We start from the raw sequence: 11,062 nt of genomic DNA on the forward strand, positions 1-11,062 counted from the left end.
GGATTATAGCTACATATGGGGGATCTATTTATCTTTCTATGAGGCTCTCTATGTGATTTTCCACAATTTGTAATGGGGATGCAGAGCTGCAGAAATTTGGGAGTGAGCCAGATGATTTCCGAAGAGACTGGCAGGGGCATGGAAAACGGGAAACATTTGTCAGTTCTGTAGATCAAACACAATCAAGTACTAAGACTGAGGAAGGTCCATACAATTGGGAAGATGCTGGGTCAGCCCCAAGTTTTAAAGGGAACTTGCACTAGACTTGACTTCCGCACTTGGTGAACGAGGCTTCTGGCTGCCTGCCAGTTAGGAGCAGCTAGGAACAGAATGGCACGAGAAACAGTAAGCCAAAGTGGGGGCTGGGAGACACTGGCAAGGGGCTGGAGGAGAGGGACCACGGAAGGGGAAAAGCTGCAAGAAGGAGGGTCTGGGTCTGTGATGCTCCTGGGGAAGCTGGATGCCCTGCTGCGGCCATAGCAACAGCTTACTGGAGACAAATCACAGAACTTTCCAGAAAAGGCCAGGCTTCTCTGGTGCAGTCTAGGAGGATAGTTATGCGGGTACCTGAAACTGTCAGGAGGATGTCCCTGACCAATGTGGGGAACACCCAGGAGGCAGTGTCACACCCTAAGCTTGGCCTAAGCCAACAGCTGCTATGGCCAACAGTAGGCTCTAGGTTGTGTGAAGATTCAACAGTAGTATTAGGAGTTTGGAGATGATATGGAAGCAAAGAATTAATTTATATTTATTTAAACTAGAGATACGCACAAAACACAAGTCCTGGTGATTTAGAGTGCCTAACAATTGCCATGGATTTTGATAACTTTAGGAGAATTAGCAAGGTAACTAAATAAGAAACTGATAAAAATCATTCTCAGGTGGAGGGGGTGGTGAAACAGGTGAAGGGGATAAAAGGTACCAGCTTCCAATTATGAAATAAGCAAGTCATAGGGATGAAAAGTACAGCATAGGGAATATAGTCAATAATATTGTAATAACTTGGTGCAGTGACTGATGGTAACTACACTTAGATTGTGCTGTTCATTTCCTACATAATTGTCGAATCATTATGATGTACACCTGAAACTAATACTGTATGCCAACTATACTTCAATTAAAAAGAAAAAAGAAAATGATGCTCAGAGTTGTCACAAAAGAAAATACCTAATCCTAATAATTATGGGTCCCCTGGCTTTGGGCTCAGGAGCTAGAGCAGGCCGACTAGGGGTTTACACAGAGCTTGGGCAGGAAGGGGGCTGGCCAACTCCCAACAAGTATTCTTTGGGGGACCCCAGTGGAGGAGTTTGGGTGCTCTGAAACACCCTCACTCTGGCCTCCAGACCCCGAGTCTCAGCAGCCACGTTCTGGCTGGGCACAGATCCCTCCATGCTTCTCTTTGGAGACTTGGCCCTAACTTTTCCAAATATTTATGGATCCCATACTACTTAACCCACCCCAGGACTAAACACAAAATGCTCTTCACTGGCTTTGGGAATAACAAATCCTACCAGACCGGTAAAACTCTACTGGTTCTAAGTTTGGTAAATCAAATGTTATCGTTTACATGATGTATGTTAACTTCAGCAAGGGGTTTAAACTCCTCCCACATAAACCACTCAACAAGCAGAAAAATATGGTCAAAGTGTTGGTATTAGAAAACACATAGTGTTTTCAAAGGCTGGTCTTGGACCAGTATATCCTAAATTTTCACTGGCAATGGTACAAGGTGATGCATATGAATAAATCAATCAAAGAGATGACCCAGTATGGGGTTAGAATCTACTGTCACATTAACTCTCTAAGGTGAGAGACAAAGACTTGGAAATCAAAACTCATAGATATATGGAATGGGGTTTGATAGCATCAGGCACAATAAAGAACAGAATAAGCAAACAAAAAATGGGGTGAATCCATAGTGTTGTAAAACTTCCACCTTCTGGAGTGTGCAAGAGCAAGTCCCTCCAGAAAGCCAAGTTTCCAGTGACTGAGATACCTTTAAGCATAGATTTTAGGTTTTTATCTATTTTTGGTGGAAAATTTTTAAAAAGCTATCATTCACTGTTTTTTAAAGGATGAGTATAATGTAGCTTTTTCTATATGACACAGGGCAATCATTTATGATCAATTTCAATTCAGTATTTCCTGAACATCTTTGCTTTGTGCCAAGTACCGTATATTGAACTTTAACCATTTTTTATTTACTTTAAAACTAGATTTTTGGGAAAGAAGCCAGCCACGAAGGACCACATAGTGTGTGACTCCATTCAGATGAAATGCTCTGAAGAGGCAAATCTGCAAATAAAGAAAGTAGATGGGTATTTGCCTAAAGCCTAGAGGGAGTGAGTGGGGGAGGGAGGTATTGGGGCATAGTGGCTCAGGGGCACAGGTTTCTTTTGGAGATGATGATGTTCTAATGATTCACAGCTCTGTGGATATACTAAAAAAGCCATTGCATTGTACACTTTAAATGGGAAAATTCTATAGTATGTGAAGTATATCTCAGTAAGGCCATTAAAAAAACAACAGGTTGTCAATATTCAGAGAACAGGAAGAGACCCCTGAGCAATGATGGGGAGGGTGGACTGCGCTGCACAGGTGGGGAGGAACCAAGATATTAAACTCCTACTCCTGCCCCGATGACTATGCTCTCTTCTCGTCCTCCTGTCCTTGAGAGACAAAAAAAAAAAAAAAAAAAAAAAAAAAAACCACCCCCCCTCCCCCAGCTAGAAGTGCGTTTCTAACCAGCTAGTTTCGCTTCTGTACGAACGCTTGCTTTTTCGCGCATGCGCGGGCTAACCGGCCAGGTCGGCTTCTGTAAGATTGCTTTGTCAGCTTTCGCCGGGATCCTTTGTCTGCTCACACGCGGACCCTTTGTCTGCTTTCGTGCGGACCCCTGCTTGTGTACTCGGGTCCCCCTGGCCCAATCCACTGGCGCCAGGTATACCTGTTCAAACTGTGGACCAATTAGCACAGCCCTACCCGAAACTTGTTTGTACCCGTCTATAAAAATCCCACACCGACCCAGCTCTGGACCTCTCGGCATTATCGGCAAGGAGCGACGCAGAGGTCCAGGTTCGAACCTGCAATAAAGGACCCTTGCTGATTGGCTTTGACTCACGTCTCTGGTGGTCTTTTAAGGTGGGGGTAATATTCAGTTGGCATTTCATCCTCATGCCTGCCAGTGACACGTTCTGTGGCATCAGCTGCTTAGCCATCAGCTCTGCTTCTGGAAACCACAGAGCTTCAAGGCCCCGCTCAGCAGTCAGAAAGGCCTGGGTTTAAGGACTGATGGTGTGATTGTGGGCAAGTTCTTTACCTTCCCCATGCCCCAGTTTCCTTATCTGCAAAACAGGGTCGATAATATCTACCTCATAGTGTTGTTTTAAGGATTAAATGAGATAAAGCTCGGAATGTGGCGGCTTTGTGTCTGACTCACCCTCAGTGTTCAAAAGAAGTTTGTGTCTGGAAAGTGAAAGTGTCACTACCAAGAAACCAGTCCTCAGAGTGTGACTTTGGTGATACTCATTCTGACTATTGGGCTGTTGAGCGGGGTAAGGACATCGGTGTCAATGAATGTTCCTGCCAGATGAGGTGTTACAGAATTACCAGCTTTCCCTAACATAGTACAAAAGGAATAAACGTTCATTGAGCCAGGTACTTGACATTCAGGATCTCGTTGAATCCTTATAATAATAGGTCCATGCTGTAGATGGGGTAACTGAGGCTCACACAGCTCACCCCAATACTACTGAATGCTTTTACGGTGTGCTATGGTTGAGCACTCATTCATTTAATCCTCACTAACCCAGTGAGGTCACGTGATATGGTGATTTATATGAAATAGACATGTGGTCTGTGTCCCCACCTCTAACAGTTACCCAAATCCTCAGAACTTTCCTCGAGGAGAGCTATATGGGCCTTTTGTTATGTTAATGAGGTGAATTCCAGGCCAAACCCAAGGGCCGGAGGCCCAATCAGATTAGAGGGGTGGACCGGTTAGTCCCCGCCTCCTGACTTCCGGAGGGGGCGGGGCCAAGAGGGTTGGAGGTGGTGTGGCCACCTCCGTAAATCAGTCGTGTTTATGCAGTGAAGCCTTCATAAAATCCTAATGGACCGGGTTTAGAGAGCTTTCAGTTAGTTTGGTGAACATTGGAGGCTGCAGGAGAGGCTGCACCGGAGGGCAGGGCAGCTCTGTCCTTTCCCTGCCCTCTCCCCATCCCTCGCCCTCGGCATCTCTTCCACATGCCTGTTCCTTTTATAATAAACCAGTGATCAAGTGAGGAAAATGTTCCTGAGTTCTGTGAACTGCTCTAGCAAAATAATCGAACACGAGGAGGAGGTCATGGGAACCTTTGATTTAGAGCCAGTGGGTCAGAAGAAAAGGTAACAACCCAGATTTGGAACTGGCACTCGGGTGCGGGTGGGAAGTCTCGTAGGACTGCACCCTTAACCTGTGGGACCCGAGGCTCTCTCCGGGGGCACTGTGTCACGATCGCGTTGAACTGTAGGACACCCAGCTGGTGTCAGAGCGTTACCTGTTGTAGGTGTTGGGGCAGCCCTACACACACACACACACACACCCCAAAAGAGGTAGTTACCATCATTATCACATTTTACATATGCGGAAACTGATGCACAGAAAGAATGAACTTGCCCAGGTTTGCAGATCTGGGACACAAACAGAAATAAATCTGATTCCAAAGCCTGTGTCTCTTCCACATCTGTGCTATCCACTAAGACACAGCAGAAGGTCCTAGTGGTCCCTGTATCTAACAGGAAGGCATGCTTCAAAAGGCACAGTGGGTGGGATGTTGTACAAATTAAAAAGAAGACACTCCCTAGCTTCAGTCAGGGAGTTGTCTCTTTGGGGGGCATGAGGAGGCTTCATTAGGCTCTTCTAGACCTTCCTACCTGAGAATACATACAGAGTACAATTTTTTTTTTAGCTGAAGGCTATGTGTGGTTTTGAGTTTGTCAAAGTGCTCTTGACAGCTGTTAGCCATTGCAAGGCTGCTGGGTGGCTGAGTTTCTGACATCTTTCTAGTATGTTTGTAGTTGTTTTTCACATGGTTTTGATAGCAGAGAGGAAAGTCCTGGGGGACTGGAGAGGCTAGGAGACCTCTGAGGCCTCACCTACCTTCCCATCCTGCACTTGACAGCCCAGGTTAGTCTTTTTTTTTTTTTTTTTAAATATTTTATTTATTTATTTGACAGAGATCACAAGTAGGCAGAGAGGCAGACAGAGAGAGAGAGAGAGAGGAGGCAGGATCCCTGCTGAGCAGGGAGCCCGAGAGCCCAGGTGAGTCTTAAAAGTGTGTGTAGAGAATGAGGAAAGCAGTCTGGACTGGGGATTTTTCTTACCTGTAGACAATCCAAGACAGATAGTGGCCAGCTGGTCCCAGTCTCTGCAGAGCCAGCAATCCAGGAGAAAAGGCTCGTACCCTCCTTCTGCTCCTTAAAGTATCCAGACTCAACTCCCTTACCCATTCCTGCTTTTAAGTGAGGCCCATTTGACAAGGTCGTCCACAGCCTAATGATAACTGCATTTAATCAGTTTACCTTTGTAGGGGCAGGGGTGGGTGTGGTGGAATATATTTTAAAATGTTTTTTCATGGCTCAGATAGCTAGATAAATACAACTGTAATATTCAGATCCCTTCCCGAAATGTGTTTTCTCCAGACTGAGGGTTGTTTTGCTCGGGGTCAGTGACCCATGCTAGAGGAAGAAATCTCCACAAAGCAAATTGCTATTAGAGCTTCTTTTCCTTGTGGTCTTTCCAGCTACAGATGTGTACTATTAAGAAAACAATCACTGTACTTACTCATGGGAAGAGAAGTTTCCCAGCGGATTCCAGCATGGGTGGAGGTCGGGGGGGCGCTGGTCCTCTTAAACTTCTCTCCCACCCTCCATCAGAGGCGTGTCTGGTCTCCCACTGAAAGAAGACACTCCAGTCCCTTTCATTAGGATGGGTTAGCCCACACAGCGGGAGGTGGCCTGAGGAAACACCTGGCAGCAGTTAATATTTGACTCCTACAGGACTGCCATTCAAAGGGCTTCCAGAGAAGAACAGTGACCACCTGGGGATGGCAGTTGCAAACAGGCCTTGGGAACGGGGCAGGTGCAAGGCATGGCCTTGGATGGAGTGGGAACAGGACAGATGGGCCCCTCCACTCCCCTGCATTTCCTGTCTGCTCAAAGGTGGCTGTTGAGGGGCGCCTGGGTGGCTCAGTGGGTTAAGCCTCTGCCTTTGGCTCAGGTCATGATCTCAGGGTCCTGGGATCAAGCCCCATATCGGGCTCTCTGCTCAGCAGGGAGCCTGCTTTCCTCCCTCTCTCTCTGCCTGCTTCTCTGCCTCCTTGTGATCTCTGTTTGTCAAATAAATAAATAAAATCTTAAAAAAAAATTTATAAAAAAAAAGGTGGCTGTTGAAGTTCAAAGTACCGCTCAACTTGGCTTCTCCTTTCCTGGGCTGGGTCACTGCCATGATCAGGGTAATATATGAAGCTGTTCACAGTTCCTTACACTTTAATATTAATCTCCAACATGCAGCTGCCAAGATCAGGTTTTTTTTTTTTTTTTTAAAGATTTTATTTATTTATTTGTCAGAGAGAGAAAGAGAGAGCACAAGCAGGCATTGTGGTAGGCAGAAGCAGAGAGAGAAGCAGGTTCCCCACTGAGCAAGGAGCCCGATGTGGGACTCGATCCCAGGACCCTGGGATCATGACCTGAGCTGAAGGCAGTGGCTTAACCAACTGAGCCACCCAGGCGTCCCCAAGATCAGGTTTTAAGAGAGAGAGAGGGTGATCCTCATGAGGGCTAGCCTGGGTGGGGACCCTTTAGAAGCAGAGTTGAATGGGAGACACACTGTGAGGACACTGAGGACGGTCCAAGGACTGGGGCACAGATGGTGTATTAGTCTGCTCAGGCTGCCCTCACAGAGACCACAGACAGGGGCTTCCACGACAGAAATCCATTTTCTCACAATTCTGGAGGCTAGAAGTCCAATGTCAAGGTGCTGGCAGGTTTGCTTTCTCCTGTGGCTTCTCTATTCTTGGCTCACACATGGTTGTCCCTCTGTCTGGGATGTTTGCTTGCTAATCTCCACGCAAATACTTCATCGGGCTCTTCATGCCATCTCCAACTCCATCATGGGGCCACGATTCAAAGGGTTTCCAGGGAAGAAGAGAGTTCACCTGGAATTTGGGACAGCTAGGAACAGGGCAGGTGCTTAACAATCCCATTTTCAACTCATTGTCTCTCAAACAAAAGGCCTCTCTTTGGAGGCCTTTCCTTCAAAGTCAGTCACTTTCCGAGGCCCTGAGAGTTGGAACTTCAACATATAAATTTTGAGGGGGATGCCATTCGACCCTTAGCAGATGAAGAAAAGGACAAACTCCAAACACAACCTCCTTCTCCAGCTTGTGGCAAACATCAGAGTCACATGGCCCTGCGAAGCATTTCCTGAGAGACAGGTTCACTCTTCCATCCAAGAAGATGTCCTAGGCCTGAGGCGCCCCACAGACCAGGGGCAGTCGCTACAAGCTCAGGGCCTGGCCTACACCCTGAGGGCTGGGCTGCTGGGAGGGGTTCGGTTTTGTCTGAGCAGGAACCCAGGACCCAGCAGGACCCAGGCAGGAACAGAGGCCCTTGCCCTGCTCCACAGTTATGAAGTATACTTGGGGGAGAATCAAACTCCGTGATAATTTAATAGTTATTAATAATTAATAACATCCATTCCTCAAGGATTGTTTGCACAGTGCACAGAAGCTTGAGAATTAGCGATAATAAAATTTTAGTGTTAAGATAAAACTGGGTTAACAGTTTCCCTGCCTTCGTTTTAAATGTGTGTATATATAAAATATTCATTTTGAGTTATAAACTAATAAACAAAGATGTCCCCTAGGCTCCAATGTGTGAAAATCTAATGTGATACTGTAAATCAAGAAAGAGTAATAAAGAAATTATAAGAAAATGATCATTTGGTACACAATGAATAACTTATTAGAGTAATAGGTCAACACAAAGAAGAGAACAGGAAGGGGAAGTGGCTGGCATTTTCTTCTGCTCCGTAATTTGTGTTGATATGCGATTTACAGGTTTCACCTTTACCTTAATAGGCATCTACTGGGCAGCTACGATTTGACAGATGCTGAGCTGGTCTCCCCACAGCTGGGAGATGGGTTCCATATGTGGTCCTCACTCACCTTCCTGCCCTTCTTTTTCCTTCTAGAGTAATTCCAGGAACGCCAGATGAAAAAGAGAAGTAAAACACAGATGCTTTGGGTTCTTAAGCCAATGGTGGTGGTTGTGTGCAGTCTCCCTGTCTCACCTCTGGTGGCTCTTTCTACCCAGTCTCTATTAAATGTTGGTGTCTCCAGGGGTTTTTCCTAGAGCTTCTGCTCTTCTCTATCTACATTCTTTTCCTAGTTGGCTGCTTCCCTTCTCATGGCCTTACAAAGTGTTGACACAGACAACTCCCAATTTATATGTCAAGCCGAGCCTTCTCGGAGCCCCGGACTCACAGATGTGTCTCCTGGACATCTCCACTTCAATTCACTCAATTCTCAAGGCTTCCCAAACCCCTACCCTCACCCTGGCTGTCACCATGCCTCCTTCTGTCTCAATAAATGGCAACTCAGTCACTCCCCTGCTCAAGACCAGACCCCAAGAGGCATCCTTCATTTCTCTCCTTCCCTCACTCCCCATATCCAACTCATTAGGGAGTTTTTTCAGTTCTATCTTCAAACCCATTTGGAGTATGACTGCGTCTATCCGTCTCCTTGATTACCACACCACGTCTGGTCAGCATCATCTCTGGGTGACATTTGTGCAATAGCCTCCCAGTGGGTCTCCCCATTGTTGCTTTGCCAGCCCAAACAGCAGCTAGAGTGATTTAGAAACAAAAATTTGGTCATGTGATGATGCCACTTCTACCCCTTAGTCTGCGTAAAATCCTTCAGTGATTTCCTGTTGCACTTAGAATAATATCCAAGCTTCTTACTGAATCCCCTAAGCCTTAACTAAGCATGCCCCATTCTCCTCTCCAGCCCCATCTTGAACCATTCTCATGTCTCTCACGACATTCTGGCCAGATTGCCCTCCAAAGTTCCCCTAGGGTTTTCCTACTGTAACTGAAATTGCTGGATCAGCAGTCTCAGAAACTTGTTAGAAATCTCAAGATCTACTCCAGACATCCTGAACCAGAGTCAGGATTTCTACAAGATATCCAAGTGACTTGTATACAAATTAAAGTTTGAGAAGTGCAGCTGTAGACTAGAATACAACAAACTCTTTCTACCTCAGGGCCTTTGCACATACCGGTCTTCAAATGACTCATTCCTGAAATATCTCTGGAAATGGATATAACAAACTATAGCTGCTTCTAGAGAGAGAAACTTGAAGTCTGACATCAAGGACGGGAGGGAGAGTTACTTTTTATAAGATACTTTTCAACTTTATAAAGACATTTAAATGGATTTCTCCTTTCCAATCTTCAATTTTGCTTATGTCCATCACTCTATAAAAAGCAAACTTCCAATTACTTGGTGTCACAGCATCCTTTTATTTCCTTCATAGTGCCTGCCACTATTCTGTAATTATGTGTCTTCACCTATCACTTGCCTTGCTCCCCAGAATGCAGGGTGGATTGTGTCTGTCTCAGTCACCACTGTGTGTTCACTGTCTGCAGTTCCATGCCTGCACATGGGCACCTCTCAGACTCTTCCAAACGTGGCTGCTCTGAAGTCTTACATTCAGCTACTCTCCCTGCCCCTGACACCTCTCCCATGCAGTGGGCATTCTCATTTTCTGCCAGCAGCCCACATCATTCCTTCTGACAGCCTTGGGTCCCTTGCCTGTTCTCTGTCTGCCTCCCACCTCTTGTCTCGCAGCCTCTTGGTTTGGATCTCTGGTCACATGCCTCTCTCTTCATCTCCTCCCTCACACCCAGCCCTTGACTTTAGTCCCCGTGACACGCAAGAATGGAAGACACCAGGAAGAAGGCCTCACTTCTCAGCCCTGAATCCACAAAGCCGGCTCTGTTTGCTGCCACCTGTTTGTCTTCCTGTTTGCCAAGATGACACCCACTGCGACTGTCCATTAAGTGCTCTCATCTCAGGGCCCTGTGGTGTGCTGATGAATGCCTAACACCAGGCTCTCTGGAGTAGAGAAAGCTCTGGTTTGTACAGTCCACTGATTTCTGTGGTGTAAATACTCCCACCACAGCCAATTACAAGCTACCAATGTGGTATCACTAAGCGTAGTTTTAAGACACACACGGGGGGCGCCTGGGTGGCTCAGTGGGTTAAGCCGCTGCCTTCGGCTCAGGTCATGATCTCAGGGTCCTGGGATCGAGTCCCGCATCGGGCTCTCTGCTCAGCAGGGAGCCTGCTTCCTCCTCTCTCTCTCTGCCTGCCTCTCTGCCTACTTGTGATCTCTCTCTGTCAAATAAATAAATAAAATCTTTTAAAAAATAAATTAATTAATTAAGACACACACGGAAGTGCATTGTTGTCTAGAGCACTTTTTTCTTAAAGATTTTATTTATTTCTTTGACAGGACAGAGAGCACAAGTGGGCAAAGTGGCAGGCAGAGGGAGAAGGAGAAGCAGGCTCCCCGCCGAGCAGGCAGCCTATGGAGGACAGTCACGTCACACAGATTGAAACAAAAACTTTGCAGTGATTCTTCATGGGTTTTATAGAATAAACTCTAAACTCCTGAACATTCTCTCCACAGGGACCCTTCACCCCTCAGCTAATTCCTACTCCTGGTTCGGGTCTTCGTGCAATCCTCTCAGACATGGTGTTGCCTCCTCCACCCTCTCCTGGGTCGGGGTCAGGGAGGCCTGCTCACATGGGGTCCTCTGTCTCTACAGCAGTCGTTACGTGCATACCTGCACAGGAGGGCCATGCTGTCTCTGCCATGGGACCTGACTCTTCCCTTCTTCCCTTCCCCTTCCCCTAGTGCGTATCCAGTTCCCTGGCTCATGATGGATGGTCCGTACATACTGTCCCGAGAAGCCGTTAAGAAATGAGCCTTCTGAGACCATGAGCCAGCCCCC

General features: G+C 46.6%; 1 protein-coding gene across 1 annotated transcript in view; it reads right to left on the reverse strand.

The window, feature by feature from the left end:
- Window positions 1-5,845, reverse strand: part of MGAT4A (alpha-1,3-mannosyl-glycoprotein 4-beta-N-acetylglucosaminyltransferase A) — a 156,139-nt gene extending 150,294 nt beyond the window's left edge. The window contains exon 1 of the mRNA XM_059134703.1: window positions 5,825-5,845. The gene's annotated coding sequence lies outside the window, so the exon portion shown is untranslated. The remainder of the gene's footprint in view (window positions 1-5,824) is intronic.
- Between the last annotated feature and the right edge of the window lie 5,217 nt (window positions 5,846-11,062).

The sequence above is a fragment of the Mustela lutreola genome, chromosome 9, assembly GCF_030435805.1.
Source record: "Mustela lutreola isolate mMusLut2 chromosome 9, mMusLut2.pri, whole genome shotgun sequence".
NCBI lineage: Eukaryota > Metazoa > Chordata > Mammalia > Carnivora > Mustelidae > Mustela > Mustela lutreola.